We start from the raw sequence: 19961 nt of genomic DNA on the forward strand, positions 1-19961 counted from the left end.
GCATGTTTCAGTCCTCTGAAGTGATCAGATCAGTACATCCAGTTTTTCGGCTGTAATTATTTTTCTCTGCGCAAACTGCAAACCAGACCAGGAAGGGAAACTGTGTGAAGGCCTCACTAAACCGTCCACCTGTCGAGTCAAAGCACCATCTATTGTGCTGCAGCTGATCCTGTATGGTTGCTCAGGTTACAGTGATGACTGACGATAATGTAAAAAATGAAAATTGACCAAAACTATTCCTAATCCCAAAATTAAGAGCTAAACAGTTTTCAGTGTCTCAGCTTTCACAGCATTGGTATTGCAACCTTTATGTGAAATCCCCTGAGCGCCGCAAATAGATTCAAGTGGAATCCTACATGTAAACCTACACACACACACACACACACACACACACACTCTCTCTCTCTCTCTCTCTCTCTCTCTCTCTCTCTCACTTTCTTTCTCTCTCTTTCTCCCCTTGCCTTTGTTTCCGACAGCTCCGGAGAGTCCTGTGTTTGACAGTCATGATAAATATACACAGAGGGACGGTGGGATTGAAGGGAAAAACAAAAACAAAAACAAAACACTGCACCAGCCAGTGAATCACTTCAAACACTGTTTGTTCTCTTCAAAAGTAGAACAAACATCTATGAATTTATCTATTACACTGTTGCGTCCCATCTGTTGCCTTTCGTAACTGACTCTTGTGGAGCAAACACACACTGACTTGAATTGACAGACATATTGCGGAATATTTTGGAAAAAACATATTTGGACCAATATACCGTCAAAATTAACTAAGTCATGACAGATTTTCAAGTCTTTGATGACAAGGTAACAAGATGACAAGAATATTAATATGTTGCAATCTAAAATGTCTATTTGTTGTCAAATAAAACAAACACAAACATTGCCAATAAATCTAATGAAAGAGCAATGAGCAAGAAAGAACAAGGAACTGATCCTAATAACACATGTTTTCTGTGGAGCCAAACCCTGATATATCTTATTATATCTTATTCCTCTGTGGCGTAGAGCCGCAGTGTCCGAACACACGAACACACACTGTGGCTCTGGGTGACATGTTGCACCACGGGCAGGGACACTGTAGTTTATTTTGAGTCAGTCTCACATATATTCTCCTGTAGCTAGGAATGAACTGTTTACTTTTTAGAGTAACGTTTGCAAACAAACAAACAACCAAACAACCAAACAAACAAACAAACAAACAAAAAGACTACAATGGCCTTTGAAAAAGTGAAACTACATTTCTTTTTTTTTTTAATCTTCATGACATTTTCCAAGGTGAATGGAGCCACAGACAGGAAAATATTACTGATGCTGATTTTTTCATGGGATCTGATGACGATGAAAAAAAAAATTGATAGCATATGATAGTAAATATGATAATATAATAGAATACGTGCTATGAACTGTAAAGTGAAGCATGCTAAATTGCTGGTTGATGTAAACAGACGTAATCCCATGATGGCAGGTGAGATACATTATTATAATTATTAAGGATTAATACCTTTTTCCTTCCTATTTCATTGTACTCCCCAGAGAGTTTATTTGCTCTTGGTAAACTCTTGGGATTCTTTTTTGCTGTGATTTTATTCTATGTATGTATTTTTACGTTTTTATCTTCAACTAAAATGCTAAGAATAATACTAAAAAAACAAATTGCAATCTGCATGTATATACAGTATATACAATATATTGATATTTTAAAACTTTCTTACTGCACTTCCTGTTTTGTGTGTCTGCCATGCTTTCTATCATCTAACAACAAAGTCAAAACTTGACATGTAATGATTGATTACAGTCTACTCATTCACAAAGCTTAAGTCCAGTGCATTTCATTGGCTGAGACCAATAACATTTGATGTCCCTTTACAGTAGACAGTGGGTCTGAAGAGATTAATGGTTGACATCTAAACTCATCCAAAATGTAATGTTTTGAAGACAAAGAGCAGTTTCGTTAGTGAACATGGATCCTTTTGTTTTCCGGGAAGGTCTGGCACGTTTAATTAGCTGTAGCTATTCTGATGATTCTCACACCCTGCAGTGTTTTGACCTGCTTTTCTCTGGCTCCAACCTGAGCACATGGCTACACATGCTGAGAGCACAGACTCTTGAAAAGGCACACAGACAGACACACACACACACACACACACACACACATACACACACACACAGGCAGGCAGGCAGATACATATAGTGTAGTAAACAAACAACAGAGGGCAGCCCAGAATCTAGCTTATTAGATTGGTAACCTCGCCTGCAACCATATGGCCTCTGCTCAGGTGTTAGGTCTTCAGGTTTTCACTCGACTCTCTCCGATTCAGTCACCGTAAACCCATGTACACTTTTTCCACCACATAACATCACACTTTCCTCTGCAACGCATAATGAAGTCATGTGATCTGGAGGGGGTCAAGGGTCACGGTGTTATAATAAATCTCCAGTGCAGTGGTCATTTGGGGCTTAGTCAGCAGACATTAGTGGCATGCCAGGGCTAAAAAGGGGAACAGATTGGTTTACATCCCAGCTAAAGTCAACCACTTATTATCACTAAATCACTGGGTCTGTTTAAACTCTTAACATACTTATGTCAGAGGCAGCTCTGACTCACACACTGATGCCATTTACAGTACCTACACAGGCAGGTCCTCAAAAGCAAAGAATTAGAATCACAAAAACTTTATTGTATCTTTAGAAGATGATGGAAATCCGCCTTTTACATTCCCCACAAGTAAGCAAAGTACAACAACGTTTCCCTAATTGAGAGGTGTTTCTTGTCTGTACATTTGAACCTTTTTCATGTGTATTCAGCAGTTATGGCAACTACAAGTGTTACCCTGTCATCCAGGATGGGCCTCATTAGTGAGCAGGTTGGAGCGGCTATAGAGCCCACTTCAGATGTGCAAAATCACCTTTTTGTTCTGGGTTCGGAGCTGAGCAGAGTCGGCTCTGAAGCCAGATGTATGATGCCTTGAAATGGCGTGTGTGCCCATCTGTGTGATACAGTGCTGCATGTGCACCATCATGTTTTTCAGGAACGATGAAGAGCTCGCTCCGCAGATCTGAGGTTTGGACACCTGCCAGCTGGTAGGCAGATAGAAGACTTACAAGTCATTAAGTCTGGTACGTGCACTGCTGAAGCTACACAGAGCTGCGCAAATTGTGCCTGTGCGTGCACGTGCACTGTGTTTACATGGTTTTTGTAAGTGTATCGAGGAAAAGCATTTAGTGTGGCAATTGTTTATCTTGGGGTGTAATTAACCGCCACGTGCAGAGATTATTACAGCATTAGCATGAGTGCAAGTTGGAGAGAAAGAGTTAAGAATAGCAGGGAGATAAAAATCATTTAATCAAACTTGACCTGTCTCTGAGAAAAAAAACCCCACACATGCAGACACCAATCATTTTGAGTGACACACGCTATGACAAGTGACTGAACAGCCTTGAATTAGTCTTGCCCTTTGGGGATCTGTGGCCTTATTACTGGTGTGGATTGAAATGACTCATTAATTATCTCACACATGCTTCGAAAAAGCTTGGTCACCGCCATCAGCCTTATTTCATGTTATTACCTCAATAAATACAGAATATTTGGTCTTATTTTTACCCACCGGTGCAGCAGCATTTTGTAGGTCATGCTGATGAATGTGGACTCATATTGTTGCAAAAGAAGACAAAGCAGGGATTCATGCAAACAGGAGGCTCTGTCATCACAGCTCTGATGACTGGGCTCAAGATGGGATGTGAAAGCAGTTCATTTCTGGTGTCATTTCCTTTCTAAAGGCTAATGAGTTTCCAGATAACAAAATGGTGGGGTGATCCCAAGGGTTGGTCATTGGGAAGTGAAATCACGTCTTCTGCTCCGCGCCAACAGAGCAGCTGCAGATTGTGATGATAGCCGGGCGATTCCTGCAAAGGAAAACATTTCCCTGGAGACGTATCACCTGAAAAGCAACGGCCCCTTTTTCCCCTGCACAGCTCAGTGTGTGTGTGTGTGTGTGTGTGTGTGTGTGTGTGTGTGGATGTTTGTGAGTGTGTATGAAGTGTGGGAGTGTTAAATATATCCCTCAGGTCTGAAGAAGAAAAGAAATTAATTCAATTCTCCAGCTGGTTAGATAGGTGAAAACCAAATGGGGAATTTAAGATAGAAGATGGCCGACACCTCCTCAATATACCAGAGACGGGTGCAAGAAAAGGTGTGATGAAAAGACAGTAAAGGGAGAATATTGAAATAGATAAGTGTTGAGCTGCATAATATAACCGCAACGTGAGCGATGGATAGATTTGGGCATCAAGGGAGGAAGTGATGGACATGGAAGACAGGAAAGTAGTGAGTGTGATGGATGAAAGAGGAGGAAAAGAGCGAGCGGGTGGTGGGGGGCGGTGGGTAAGAGGAACATTCTGTCTCACTCTGTCACTAATGATGGAGGAAGGTCAAAGCTATTCCACAGCTGAGAGAATCGAATGATGCAAATTAGGCCTGATGCTCAATCAGACGCCGTAAGAGAGGCCCAGGAACCCTGATGTTGCTCGATAACACAAGGCTGAGATTTAGTATTTTAGACATCCTCACTTTATAACACAACATGTCAAAATGTAAAATAGCTTCAGTGGCATTTTACTGAGTGAAAGGGCCACACATGTCCACAGAAGAAAAGAGGAAAACCTGTGTAATTTGTACAGCTGAACGCAGCCTGGCTGAGTGACTGACTGGTACGTGGTACAAATATATAACTGTGTGGCAAGTAAACAGTGAGAAAAGGAATGACTTGGAGGGAGAACGAAGGGGGAAGGGAGGAGTATGACAGCTTTCCTTTCCCCGGTCTTTGAAGAGCAGCGTGGTGCCGGATTCACACGGGAAGAATTCACGATGAATATGGAGACAGCTCTGACCTGAATGCATAAACTGATTGCAAATTTATGTTACACTGCGCTCAGACTCTAACACACTTTCTCATTCTAATTAAAAAAAAAGAATAATAAAAGAAATAATAAAATAATAATAAAAAGAATAATAAAAGAATAAAGAACTTGATATCAAATCAGCCTCGAGCATATAAAATGCCCCTTTTCACTCTCATTCAAGCTGTGGTAAATAAACCATATTACCAAAAAGGATGTTCAAGTACAGTAGAGATTAGTTACTGTTTAGTGTAGGTACAAGGACGGGGGAAGCATTGCATATGCATACATGGCAGGTAGGATGTAGGCAGCAGAGTAATTGCACTGCTTCATGGATAATAGTGACCCTGTTAGCCCAAAAGCTTATTGGCTATCCGTTTCTCTGATTCTGCCAGCACATCCAATAGGAACTGTTGCTGCCGTTTCAGATGTGGGGATAAAGGGGTGGAAGGGGGGGGGGCAGAGAAATAGAGGTGAAGGCATTAAAAGAAAAAAAAAAAAACACGGGAGTGGATGATGTGGGGAGGGGAGAGAAATGGAGAGTGACAAGGATGGAGACGTGGAATAAAAGAAAGCAGGGATGTGGAGGAGAGATCTGAATCCTTTGTACAGAGGAAACAAAAGCGACAATCCCTGAGCACTGATAAAACTGTTCAGCTTGTGATTGTACAACAGCAACAGAGCATGTGTGTGTGTGTGTGTGTGTGTGTGTGTTGGTGCTGTGCAGCTTTGTGTGTGTAAAAAGAGGGCTGCTTCACAGGACATTAGGTGATCATCACACTTCCTGGATCCTCTTCTCACCAGAGATCCCAGAGGAGAACATACAAACCAGCCTTCTCTCCCTCTCTCTCTCTCTCTCTCTCTCTCATACGCGCACACAGATACACACATTTATGTGTACACACACATGGTTGTGAAGGCTTTGTAAACACTGCAGAGCAAGGTGGTGAAAAGAAACAGATTACTGTGAAGAGGAGGAGGAGGAGGAGGAGGAGGAGGAGGAGAGGGATCACAGGGGAGGAAGTTTCTGGAAAGGTCATAAAAGCGGTTGAACAAATAAGGGATGTTGGAGGAGTGAGAAGAAGGTAAAATGAGAAATAAAACATACACAGGAGGGGACAATAGATGAGAGGAGGAGATTAGAGGGAGGACGAGGCAGAGAAAGAGACGGAGCTCTGGATGAGGAGCATGTTGACAGATTTAGGGAGAGTTCAGAGTTGGTTTGGTGATTGACAGCAGACTATCTGGAGTCACAGCATCATGACAGCTTCTATTAGCCTCCTCATGTCTGCACCTACACACACTCTGCACACACTTTAGCAATTTTAAAAAACTTTTTTTTTTGTATTTGACACCTTTATTAGGAAGTCAACAGTAGGAGCACTTGCAACCAAGAACTCAAACCTGTGACATTTTAGTTGAGGGAAGTTTATACTATCAGGATTAAAGATTTGTGCTTATTTATGTATAATTTTTTACTAAGCAGATTTTCCTGGTAATTTCTGATGTTCTGAATCTACTACTGTTAAGCACAAGTGAATCTTTAAGCCCTACAGAAATACAAATCAAAATAACAAATGAAACCCTTGAGGTTAAGTTAAAGAGGTTAAGATTATTTGGAAGACAGAATGAGGGAGAGTGGGTCATATTTAATACGAGTCTGTGAGAGTCAGTTTCATGCCAGCATTGAAGAGAAACCATGCTTACAAACATCTGCAGTTTCAGGACAACTGGGCAAACTCCATCTGCTGAGGAGGCTTGTGCGATTGCTCCAAAGCAGCTGCTGACGGACATCATGGTGACACTGTGTTGACTGCTGCTTCAAAGGTCAAAAATAAACTGTCAGACTCAAATATAAGAATGTAGAATATCTGTTGATGCTGTTTTCCCAGATTTCTGAATTACTTTTGGTTGCACAATGTCTTCAAGACTGAAAGAAATGATGACCAAAACTATGGCAATAAGATCCAAGTTATAGTTAACCAATTTCACATTACCCTAGGGATGATACAGTTGGAGCCCTGATCAGATTACTGATAACTGATAACTGACTTTTATCCTCTGGTCCATCCTCTGCTTTGGAAGAATTGGCTGCCGCTGGAGGAGCATCATTATCCAGCGCTAAAACCAGATAAGAGAAACCCTTTGCTACTGATTTATCAAATGATTCCTCTTCCATAAAGTGAGAGATGGCGGATGAGTTTCCCTGAGAGAATATTACAGCACTCAGGGACCTTGCGCTGCTAAAGGAAGCTGTAGCATTGAAGACACACAGAGATGATGGGAGTTCTCCCCTGGGAGCATCCAGTTAAAATTCAAGGACTCTCTCTGTCTCTCATTTTCGCTCCCTCCAATGCTCATCTCGCTCCCTCTCCCCCTCTTAGCGAGGTCACAGCTGAAAAGTTTCAATGATGCCCCAGGAGACCGAGTATAATCATCCAAGTGCGCGTCTGCATCTATGTGTGTGTACCCAAGCGCATGATTGACCTTATGTGCGCACAGAGCGCGAGTGTCCGTGTTTTTGTCCACGTGAAGCTCATGTATAGATGTGTAGGTGGTTGACCGCCCAGTGGCCTCTGTTGCATCCTTTCAGGGCTATCAGATCGCCTGCCGCTCAAGTTGCCGCACCATTTTGCATCCCAAACAGGCGATCTGATGAGAAGTGATACACATTTTAACCTCTCCTGTGTTATTTCCTCTCTCTGTAAAGTATCATAAAACTGAATCAGAGAGCTGGTGGGACTTGTTTCAGGACGCTCAATAACTGTCATTCCACATCTTAAATGCCAAATATCGAATGCGAGTCAAACAGAGTGAGACGGCAAGTGCTCCGTAATGAGATCAGTGGCTGTCTTAGAGGGAGCAAGCTGCTGAAATACACTGTCTGTTGCATGTTGTGCCATCAGAGCTATTCATTAGAAGGAGCATCCGTAATCACCCTATCAACAAATATATTGTAAAGATGCTAGAAAAAAAAGGCACAACAAATGTGCACACAACCAAACACACACACAAACATGGATGAAGGCATACACACCCCGACCGTATACTGTAGATACAAAGTCACAAACACACAAAGAACGAGGCTGATTTGATACACCACCAATCCCAGCCCATCTGCTTAGTATGCAGTCTTTCCCAAGGACAGAGAAGATAGAGAAGAATCTGCTCTATCTTCATGTGATAGCGAGCGAACTGGTGGGAGGAATGAGAGAGAGGCACGAAGAGAGGAAGAAGAAAGAGTGAGAGCTGCAGGAAAGGCGCTGACAGCTCGCCGTTCGAAAATAGCCTGAATAGTGCGGCTCCAAAATAATTCCCTTTTTCTCCCTGATCCTAATTTCAACCACAGTGGCTGAATAATTCATTCCAGAGCAATGACATGCAGAGAAGGGGACAAAGAGTCATTGCTCTATTTTGATTCGCATAATAAATTCATGACTCTATGTTTAAAAAAAAAATAGATGGGGGGGGTGTCAGTGGAGGGGGAAGGCCAGGTGAAATCATGACACAGGAAGGAGCAGTGGGAGGAAAACAGGAGACAAATCAAATGGAAAAGGATGTAGAGGGTTTAGAGATAAATACGTTAAAGTAGTTTCTTTGTAAAAAGAAAAAAAAATCCACACACGTGAAGGCACAGCTGACACAGCATATTAACCCCGGATCAGGTGTGAGTGAGGCTGATAGGCAGCGCGGGAAACAGGAAAAGGAAAAGACTGAATCAAATGCTCAAGTTTAGGAAGACCGTACTGGCCTGAATATAACACAATATTTTTGTTATGGGTTGTTTTTTCAAGTCCATTTATAATGTGTATTTTAGAAATAGTCAGCTCTAAAAATGTCTTGTTAGTCCACCTTGACCTACCAGAGTTTCTTACGGCTTGTATCATGGTTTGCTACGAAGGAAATAAATTCCAGTGAGAACAATTCGAAAGCATCTCCCGATGCCTTTACTGCAGAAACTGACCGAGACCGAATCATCTGTCAAACAGATAAGACTTACTGAAGTCACAAATATCATGACAAGCTATTCGCTTATGACCGAGTGACAGTGGTTAAGACCAATCAGCGTCCTCTGCGGGCGGGACTACCGGCAGCTACAGAGAAGTGACTGATTTAATATGCATAAAAAAATAGTCTACTGACATGCTAACTGGCTTTGAAAGCTACTTAGACTGCAGTTTGTTGTTGTGTTGTGTCGTATGGTTCATCCAATCACCTGCCAAGTGTTTTCAAAAGTGCCAGCCCTTTTCGACAGTTTCCAACGAAGCCTTCCCACTTGGCTCCGATTAACAAATCATTGTTGGGTTAAGTATATTTTATACTTTAATGGACGTATTGCATATTTTACTTTTATGGGATAAGAGGTTTTAAGAATTTATGACTATCTTCTTCCTGAAGTATCCCAGGGAAACTTGTCCAACAGGACTCGTCTGAGGGTTTCAAAAAGCCTTTTACCAAAAGCTGTTGGAAAAAGCTGGGTCATCTTATAATCGGGCCAGTACAGTAGTTCGCAGGAAACAATGTACCAGATGATCTGCAGAAGGAGAGACAAGATGACAAAGAAGCAGAGAAGCAACTTGCCACAGGCTTTTGTTCTCTCTAAAAAGACAGTCATTTGAACAAGTTCCTGAAACAAACTGAGTCAGGGGACACACAGCACCACACAGTCAGTCACGCAAGACCACGAGCTAATGAACAACTTCTATCTGTTCACCACTCTCTTTAACTCTGTGAATGTAGATGATCGTATTAATATGCACGAACGCAGCTGCTGCCCTCCTTTTCCGTCTTTGTTTTACCTTTTGAGCGAAATGGGAAGTTGTCTGTGGACGCAGCCTCTCTTCTCCGGCGTTTGTTTTCGAACGCTAAAAAATAACCCGACTGCCTTGCTAAAGGGCAACAAGTCTCAAGACTGATATAGAACTGCTGAAAAACACAGAGGTCAACACGCAATTGAGCACATGATTCGATACAGTTTTGTTGTATAAACGAGAGGAGATTGAGAGGAGAGTGATTTCACTTTAAAGAGGCAGCTAACATGAAGCTCCACAGGAACCTTCACAGACACTGTAAACATCTACACAGTGACTCAACTGTTGGCCTCTTTATAATATGTGACACATATAAAGGACAAAGCGACACGTATATGCTGGCATCCCCAAGTGACTTCCACATGCCTCCAGTCCTGCAGGGAGGGTGATGCACATGTGTGCGAGTGTGCATTCATGTGTGTGTCTCTGTGTGTGTATCTGTGCACACCAATGGTGAACAGTCCCCAGGCTTCTGCAAGCCTGTTTGTGTAGCAGTGAGGCAGAAGTAATGTCTGAATCTGTGCTTCCTCAGAGCGAAATGTATGTGTGTGTGTGTGTGTGTGTGTGTGCAGAATAGGGGGTCAGTGCTGAAGGACATTACAGAAAATCTGTCCATCTACAGTCACCCAAACAAATTACTAACACAGCAGCATGGAGGATGTCTAACAAGAAAAAAAGCACAACCACATAGAAATGATAGACATTTTACAAGCACTGCATCTGAACATCTGTTAAGATCCAACTGAAATTTGATTTCTGCCCCATTTTCTGTAAGGAAATACAAACTATGATGATACTGCAGCTGTTGTTCATGGTTCATAATTCATAAGGAGATAAAACCTACATTTGACATATCTGTGGAGACAGCGGCCGAGCTTCACGGTGGGCATTTTCCCATGAAAGAAGTTGACTGACATTTGAGAGCCAGTGTTGCTAGGCAACGCACCATCAACTTCCCAGATGCACTGAAACATGTCATAGTCTTGTAGAAGCAGCAAATGTTGATACAACAGGCTGTTGTCCCTTTTCTTGAGTTTGTGTTTCACTCGTTAAGTGGAAGCTGGTAAGTTAACTGACCGTAAATGTAATCTTGTGTGGAACTTTTTCAGTTCTCACAACAGCAACGACGCTGTATGTGATGTGTGTGGGAGGACTGTGAGCCACTGAGGGAATACCACAAATCTCGTTAAGTATTGCACAAGATTTAATCACAATACAGAATGTGATGGGGTTATGCAGCGGAGGAGGAGGAGCGGTGCTCCCAGAGACTTCACTCACTGAGTCCTTTAGCTGAGGCAGGCGTTATCCAGGTAAACAGAGAGAGCGTGTAGCTATAGGCGACGTTTGTCCGTGTCACTGACTGTGGGAAAGTGATTCACATCTGTCCAGGCTTCAGTTTGTGTGTTGATGTTCAAAAAACTGTCGTTCCCTGCATCCTTAAAACTAGACTTGTGTTTAATTCTAATTGATATAAATAAAAATGCCATCTAATTAAATAAATATGTTAATGAAGTAAGCAAGAAAAAAAATGAATAAATGCTACAATAAATAAATATATAAAGACCAGAGCTGCAACTTTTGTTTTGAGTTCAGTGGAACATTCAGTGGAACATTTCTCAGTTGTGTTGTTGTAATCTTTAAAACCCAGGATGCTGAAATGACTGTTTTATTGACAATATGCTATGTAGACATGTCCATTTAAAATAATTTACTGTACAGGTAACAAACCTTACCATACTAAATGTAGGTGTATGACCTATGACCCAGGCTTGTTTGTTTTGACAGCTGATGGACTACTTCAAATGTATTTTGCACAAAGTATTGGTATCATATTGGTGTTAGCCTGGGTTTTACTTGGTATTGTATCAGAAAGGAAATCAATGCTATCTCATATCACTATTAACTGCTTTTAGTGCCCACCTACACAGATATTGTACCAATCAAATTACTAGTCTGTCTTGTCCTGATTTACTTTTTTATTTCTTGGCTAAAAATGATCTTAATTTCAATTCAGCTTTAATACAAAACGAACACATATTTTCACACTGATTTTAACATCATTCCAGCTCCAACACCAAAACATTTCTTCCCTGACCATTTCTGTCTCAGTCTTTCATAGAGGGCATCACATTTTAATTTCTACAGGGTGAAGTGAGCAGTGTTCAAGAAATGATACTTGAATCATTAAAATCCAATTTGCAGGACTGGGGTACAACACTCCATCATGGCTATCAGCCAAGCCCTCCTCTCAACCTCGCAGGAAAACGTGGTTTGTATTGTGCCAGAACAAACTGAGGGATCAGAGGAGAAATCAATAGCAATACAGCATTCATTAACCTCACAGATCAGAAAGACGTTCATCTACTAAGAATCACAGATGAGAGAGTGAAAGAGAGCGACAGGGAGAAAGGGAGGAGAGAGGAGAGGAGAAAAGTGAAGCGTACAAGTGAGACTGATTGACCTTATGTGTATTAAGACAATGCTCCATTGTCACGAAACAACACACACACACACACACACACACACACACACACACACACACACACACTGAGTGAGACTTCGATTGTGCTCTTGCCTTGAAGGCATGCGGTTAGAGTTAATGAATAACCTCCCCCCTGCCCCGAAGGTCTGCTCTACAGATGGCAATAGATGGTAATACACACACACGGACACACACGCACGCGCGCACACACACGCACATACTTGTCTTACATTAGTTGTGAGGACACTCGCTGATGCCTTCCCTATCCTAAATAAACAGCCCTTAGAAGCTGTGATGGCCAGGCCAAATTTCCACATGATAATGGTTTCAAAAGAGAAAATTTGTTTACACAACCACCGAAAGACACACACACACACACACACACACACACACACACACACACACACACATTTACATGAATACTAAGGCTAGCAGGGCAGTCACGACTATAGCTAAGAGTATTGTAGATCTAAATTTCACTGTCGGTTCAAACACCTTTCTGTAACACACACACACACACACACACACACACACAGAAGGGGAAACAAAAGCGAAAGAGAGAGGAGGAAAAGTGAAGAAAGTGGAGATCCTGCAACATGCGTGTGGTCATTAATTGATTTGCATTATTAAATTGTAAGGTGATGCCATTTAACCTGCATTGACATTGAATTAGCAATATAAGCTATGTGTGCACTTTCACTCACTCAGACACACACACACACACACACACACACACACTTATATATATATATATAAAGGGTAATCTTATTGACCTGCATTAACATCTGCAGAGGGACGGGAAACACAGGTGAGCAGCGCCACAAACTTCATGACCCACATCAACATTTAATGAAGTCTAAGAAACATGAGTCCTTAATTCAAGCAGGGCAGGTAATGAGAGGTCAGCCACGTGTACACACACACACACACACACACACACACACACACACAGAGAGAGAGTGAGTTAGTAGACCCAACTGCTCTTATTACAACAGGTGACTAGAGGTAGAGATCATAAACACACTCACCCCTTTTCTGTTGACATTTTTCATCCAGCCCACAGCACTAACACCCCATATTACCGACAATATTAAGAATAATTACCTATAATATCAAAAATCAATGGCTTTTTTTTTCTCTGACTCTAATAAGCTTCTATTTCAGGTCACATTTTCAGGGAGAGAGTGAAACTTTTACGTTATAAACAGCAACTTGCTATGATAAAATAATTCCACTTCAAGGTCTAACTTATAGTTTTTTTCAGATCCTTCTACCACACCAGTCAATATCTATGACCTCCAGACCAAAGGGGCCAAAGTCATTGACCAAATACAACTGAACGCTCAGAAAAAAACTGCTTTGCGTTGAGATTGTTTCGTCACACACACCAAGGTCAAGAATGAAAAGAACGAACTTCAGTCCTCACAGGAATCTTCCTTTCAACGTTCCTTGATGTGGACCACTTTGAAACAAGTTTCTGAGGCAAAGCAGTGAAGTGTAAAGTCATAGCATAATATTCAGACTTAACTGCTATTTTGTTTCATTTCATGGAAGTTTATTTTGTTTTGTTCTGTTAACTTTCATCACTATGATCAAAGAAATATGTCAATTTAAGAGATATTATCCTCGTAAATCCACTTAAAACAACTGCTACTTCAGTCTGACACATTTATTTTTCATGAATGTTGTAGGTAGCTAGCTAACCATGAAGGAAAATGGCATTCGCTTTGGTAACCACACCTACAGAGCTTTGATTGGTTGATTGATTCTCCATCTGGAGGGCACAGTCCTCAAATGAGCACAACAGCAGAATCTCAATCGCTGAACAGATCTGAGATGAGGGCAGCGAGGTCTGTAACCAGGCAAGGAAAATAGCAAAAGACTCTGTGACGTTTAACGTTAATATTATCCGCAGAAATTATTGATAAAGCTCATACGGATCTGGAGACGGACGCAAGAGGATGTGGATATAAACTGAGTTGATGAAATCCCAGTGAAGTACTAGTCTGATGAGAGAAAAGACAGAGGTCTGCGATTGGTCCTCATTGATCCAAAAGCAGCGTGGCTCTTCACAGTCTTGTTAAGATTGTAAATGGTAGGGATCGATTTCTTTTTGAACCGTCAGCTGCTGCTTGAATACCAGTGAAATTACATTTACTGACTGAGCAGTGTCTATTGAAGGCTGAGCTTGAAGGTCAATAAATTGCCTGCTGTAATGTGTCCATTGTAAGAACCAATCTGTGTATTTTTCATAGCTAACACTAAGCCAGTGGATTTTCTTGACTCCTTTTCCTCTGCTTTGTAAAAGCAATCTCAGAAAAATGGTTGTTGGCAGGGTGTAATATTAATTGCAGTTATGTGATGTCGTGGTAAAAGGCTGTTTGTCTCCAACAGTGTATCTTTGTGCTTCCTGCTGTTGCACAAGAAGCTGTATTAGGAAGACATCAAGCGAGGTGTCAAGGAGGTAAAGAATGAGGCAAAGCCACAAAAGAGGAAAAAATTTAGTTTCTTTAAAAATACATGTTTGGTTTTTAAAGTCAGTAAAATGAGACCCTTCAGCCGACTTTTACATGAATCTGCACCTGGCTGAATGATCACAGAAAAATGGGATGGACAAATCCTCAAGGACTTCATATCACTCAGAGGGTAAGATTTTTGTTATTTCAAGGCAAGATTCAATCATCACTAAATTCAATTTGAGAGTTTATTTTACAGAGATTGAGAATGACCCCGGGGATGGTTGTGTCAGACTGAATAATGAAGCAAAGCTAAATGCTAATTCATTATGAGTGTTAGGGGGAGATAGCAGGTGACCTTAAAACTTTCCTATCGGACCCATGCAGCTGAAAGAGAGAGTCAGAGACGGGGAGTGAGAGAGAGAGAGAGAGAGAGAGAGAGAGAGACAGACAGCAGGCAGGTCTGTGAGCGGAAGAATGAACAACAGAATCTGAAGGCCTGGGGTCACGTCTGAGAAAATGCAGCCAGGAAAGTAAATTAAAGTAAGTGAAATGGAAAGTGAAAGGGCAGAATGAGGAAAACAGCAAAAGTGTGCGAGAGAATAATTTATCATGAGCGGGGAAGTATAAGTAAGAGGAACAGCGAGAGGAAGAGGAGGTGTTGGAAGAAGGGCAGGGGGTCACAAGAGAGCGGTGAAGGAGGCAGAGACTGCGGAGGAGTCGTACGTTCCACCAGCAGGTTATTTGCCCTGAGACTGAAGCCCACTTGTTCATTATTGACTGGGATCATGCCCAGTATTTTACACGTTCATGTGCGACAACACCAGCGACCAGCACTTCAAAAGCCTAATAACCTCTGTGGACACACACATTCACACACTCAGAGTGGTGAAATTACACAGTCACTCATGCTGTTGTGCTGAATGATACTGGAAGCAAGGCCATTAAATTCAGTTTTGGGAACGACCTGTGATGCAACCTCAAGGCTCTGTGCTGTAATTCCACACTTATTAATAAAGACTGGTGTGTGTGTGTGTGTGTGTGTGTGTGTGTGTGTGTGTGTAGCTGTGGGCGTTGTGGATGTGTGTTTTTGCCCTTGTCCGTGCATGCATCTCAATCACCATCTGGCAATCTAATAGCAGCAATTCTCCACGCAGGACATCCTTAAGAGCCTTGGTGCATTTCTCAAGGTCAACCATCATCCTCACACACACACACACACACACACACACACTCATGCACACACTGAGATCAAAGATCCTTCAAAACGCCTACATACCCTTGGTCACCTTCCCAGTCAAAGCCTCTCACGTGTGTGGCCAATCGTAGCTCCTTTCCTCCTTTCACACGTCTCCTCCGGCAGAAACATCACGCTCACATTTTTCCTCCCTGGGGCCTAATCCTAATCCCAATCACACAATCGGTGTCTCATTTCATAGCTTTGGTCATCATTCCTATCAGTTATCATAACACTGTTCTCACCAAGTATGTTGCTGAAATCTGGCATTGCTAAAAAAAAAAACAAATCTGAGACAGGCAGGAGTATCATCAAGGTTATAAACACACAACCAGGGTGAAAAGTTTTGTGCTCTTGAGTCCCAACTTATTTAGGTTTTAATCACGCTCCCGGGTTACAGAAAAGAAAAAACAAAGGTGACTGGTAAAAATATTACCCAAACTAAATATTCATAACTTGGCAGAGAGCGAGGTTGATATGAAGGACGAAGAAGAACCAAAACACTTTGCTGTTGGCGTCAGATTAGTTCAGATTTGTTACAGGGCCACCTGCCGATGCGCCACACATCTGTTTGGTTCAATTAACAGTCAAAGTGTCAACATGAGTGTCCTGACTGACTTGGCAAAAACACAAAGTTTTCTCGTACAATGTGAAATTACTACCAACATTTTGGGTGTGCATGCTTTTGCCTTGACCTCCAAATAAAGTGGTTTATAAAGTGGGAATTGTTGCCCTGTTTGCAACCTGTGTGATTGTCTAACTTCTCAGTGAGATCCTGACTGAACTGATAGGAATGATGACCAAAGCTACACAAAATAAGACCCAGGTTGTAACAAATCAGAATTTTCCTTTAAGGTGCAGCAGAAGATTTTTTTTTATTTTATAAATAAATGAAACCCTCTGCTTCCAGGGGCTGTCTGTATCTGCTTCTCTCTGTCTCTCTCTTCACCTTCTGTCCCCAGGGGTGGCTGGAAACTATCACTTTACTGCGGTGTCCACTCACTGGAAAATGACATCAGTAATCAGCACCTGTCAGCACCGAGGCCAAAACATTTTCAGCCACATTCTCCCATTTTTCTGTCACCCTCCAAACTCTTTCTGGCCCGTCTTTCCCTTTTGACTCCTCAGATTCACCTCAATCTTCTTTTATGTGATTCACTGTTCAATCAGTATATCATTTTTCTGTTCATTATGTCCCCTTCCTCTTATCCTCCTCCTCCTCCTCCTCCTCAGTGATCCTACTATGTCTTATTTCCAGTATCAGACTCCATCTGTGTCTTTTCACACTGTTTTACAGGCTTGGCAGCAGGAACGACAGTGATGCTACACTTCAGGTGGCTGTCACACCGCTGCACTAAAAGGGTTATACTGGAATGACTGGTGCTGGGGTTGTGTGTGACTGTTTTATGTAAATGTGTGTGTGTAGTGTATTTGTAAGAACGAGGTTATAAGGTGGTATCATTACCACAGTGGTGTCAGGAAAGTAGAAAAAGAGGCAGAGAAAGGTAGAAAGAGTGGAGTGAAAGACGTCAGCAGGAAAGAGAAGTTTTGATTTAGGGGGTTTCAGCTCTCTGGCAAGTCTCTCCACTCTGAGACGCCAACAGCAAGTCCACCCATATGTTGGGAGCGATCTGCCCGCCAGCTCTGTCTGGGTTTTTTTTTTGTTTTTTTGTTTTCAGGAAGACAAGACCGTGAACAGCGATAAAGTTAGGAACCCAAACAAGTTAATGAGGACCAGGAAATAATGAGCTGATTGCATGATTAGAGGCATAATTCTTCCGTACACTGAAAATCTCCCACAGCTATTTCATATTTGCATATCTTTTCTGGATCTACGGGAGCGGCAATAACATGTAGTTGCTGCTGCGTTCAGGCTCCGCTGAGGTCACAGGCATCCGTAATAAAATGGCCATGAAATCACCGCCCATCCTTCACTTTGGTTGCTGAAAAGGCAGACAGGAAATTAGCCGGCCATGCTGTCCGGAGGGGCAGAGCCAGGTAAAGGTAATTGCTTAGCAAGAGTATGAAACAGGAGATAGGATCAGGAGGGGAAGGGAGAGAGGTGACAGCCTATAATTGGAAATGGAGAAAGAAAGGAAGATGGTGGAAAAAGAGGAAGAGAGAGGGGAGTGGGTGGTGGGGGTTAGATGAATGGAAAGGGGGGCGTCTGGCTGATGCACCTCATGCAAACCTGCTGCCATAAGCCACATGCACTCTGCCACAACGTGACATAACACATGGCCCCTCATGTCATGTTACCACACATGGCATCCTGCAGTGCAGCAGGGGTAAGCAGAGCTATACATGTCTCAGGCTCACGAACAAGTCTGGACTTCAGCTTACACTCACACAAGTTGGCCTGTCAGATTGTTGTTGTTTTTAAATTGCGCAAAACGTACGACTGAACACTGTGCGCAGGACTAATGGCTCGTCAACAAAAGTTGATGCGATGAGCAGTGCTGCGGCCGCAATAGCAAAATGCTGGAACGAGTGAGATGTGATTGTTTAATTCGTCCAACGACATGCATTTACTGGCATCCTCTCTCTGACAGCTTACGAAACCCATTATGAAATGCCTGTGGTGGTACACAGTGATGTTATAACAAGATGTAGATGGTAAGAGGGCATGACCAGGCACACGCACGCACACACACACACACACACACACACACACACACACACACACACACACACACACACCATTTCTCTTCCTTTTCTGGGAGTATCTGAGGGCAAGTGGGGAGACTTGTCAGGGTGCGTAGTCGTCAACACTGAAGATCTGCAAACACGCACTGTTGCGTTTCAAGTGTGTCTCTGCTCTATTGGTAAAAACACAGCAACCACTGAGGACAAAATGTACATGTCTGAGAGAGTGTGTGTGTGTGTGTGTGTGTGTGTGTAGTAGCCTATACGTGGACATACCCAGGACTGAAGCGTGGTCCTTGGTGCCTCCTCATCTGTCCAGCTGTGCGCAATGTGAATCTATTTTCCTCTTCTCCTCTCGGCTCCACAAGTTCCGCTCCACATGTGCCAAGCCGCTCCACTCCTCAGGTCCCCCTCTCAGTCTGTCTCACTCTCAGACTCTGGCATCAGCAGCTGTACCAAACCTGCCACTCGCCCCCCTCTTCTCTCTCCTCCTCCCTCCCTCCTCCCTCCGGCAGGCTGGTGTGTACACACCTCCTTTCACTCCTTGTTGGTTATTGCCCCTGCCAAAAAATGACCCAGGCACTCACGGGAGGGGAGGGGGCTCATTAGAGATGTTCCTCTCGTTCAGACAGTGCTCCTCAGCGGGTCGGGGCACCCTCCATCTCCCCCCGGCGTGGATGTGGGATTATGAGAGAGGCGAGGGAGGATGGTGGGGAAGGGGCGTGCTGTTGCTGTAGCTGCCTCCTTCAGTGTGATCGCCTCTCTCGCACTTAGGATGCTTTTCTCTCTCTCTCTCTCTCTCTCCCTCTCTCTCTCTCTCTCTCTCTCACACACACACTTCATCTCTCACTACCACCCCTCCCTCCCTCTCCTCAGTCACTGTCTATCTGCTGCTGCTCCGGCTGTTTGGATTTACAATTCAGTGAGCCGCCGGGCGTGCGGTTTAGGGGGTGTCTCTAAACAGCCAGGCCGGGAAAAAAACGAAGAGACTGAGAGCAGAGATTAGAGGATGGAGAAACAGGAGAGAGGGAGATAACTGCATTTTGAGCAGGAGGAAGAGGAACTAATAATAATAATAATAATAATAATAATTCAAAAATGTAAAAAGTTATGGAGTGCTTTGTTTGCAAAGCATTTAAGGCGGATTAAAATATAATTTGATATGTGACATGATTAAAAGAAGCATGAATGCAACAAAAGGACAGAGCTAGGAATGTTTTTCTGAAAGATGAATTTCCTGCCAGGGATGGGAAAAGAAGGTCAACATTTACCTCTGTTTTGAAGGTCTCAAAAAGTTTTCTAATCATGAGAATAAAAAAAGTCTACAAGCAAATAATTGATAATCTTTTTTTTTTTTTTTCTTGCAGTGCAAGTTTTTTTTCCCATCCAGATCATTAGACAAGACTTTGATAGCAGTAAGTGTT

The 19961-nt window shown here is 42.6% G+C and overlaps 1 protein-coding gene across 2 annotated transcripts in view; it reads right to left on the bottom strand.

Moving 5' to 3' along the window:
- LOC139629278 (leucine-rich repeat and immunoglobulin-like domain-containing nogo receptor-interacting protein 3) overlaps positions 1–19421 on the bottom strand; it is a 37975-nt gene extending 18554 nt beyond the window's left edge. The window contains exon 1 of one of the 2 annotated variants that reach the window (XM_071491815.1): positions 18814–19421. The gene's annotated coding sequence lies outside the window, so the exon portion shown is untranslated. The remainder of the gene's footprint in view (positions 1–18813) is intronic. The other variant, XM_071491814.1, reaches the window with a different exon arrangement.
- Between the last annotated feature and the right edge of the window lie 540 nt (positions 19422–19961).

This window comes from Trachinotus anak, unplaced genomic scaffold, assembly GCF_046630095.1.
Source record: "Trachinotus anak isolate AG129_WGS33_773 ecotype Australia unplaced genomic scaffold, CSIRO_AGI_Tana_v1 ptg000012l, whole genome shotgun sequence".
Taxonomy (NCBI): Eukaryota; Metazoa; Chordata; class Actinopteri; order Carangiformes; family Carangidae; genus Trachinotus; species Trachinotus anak.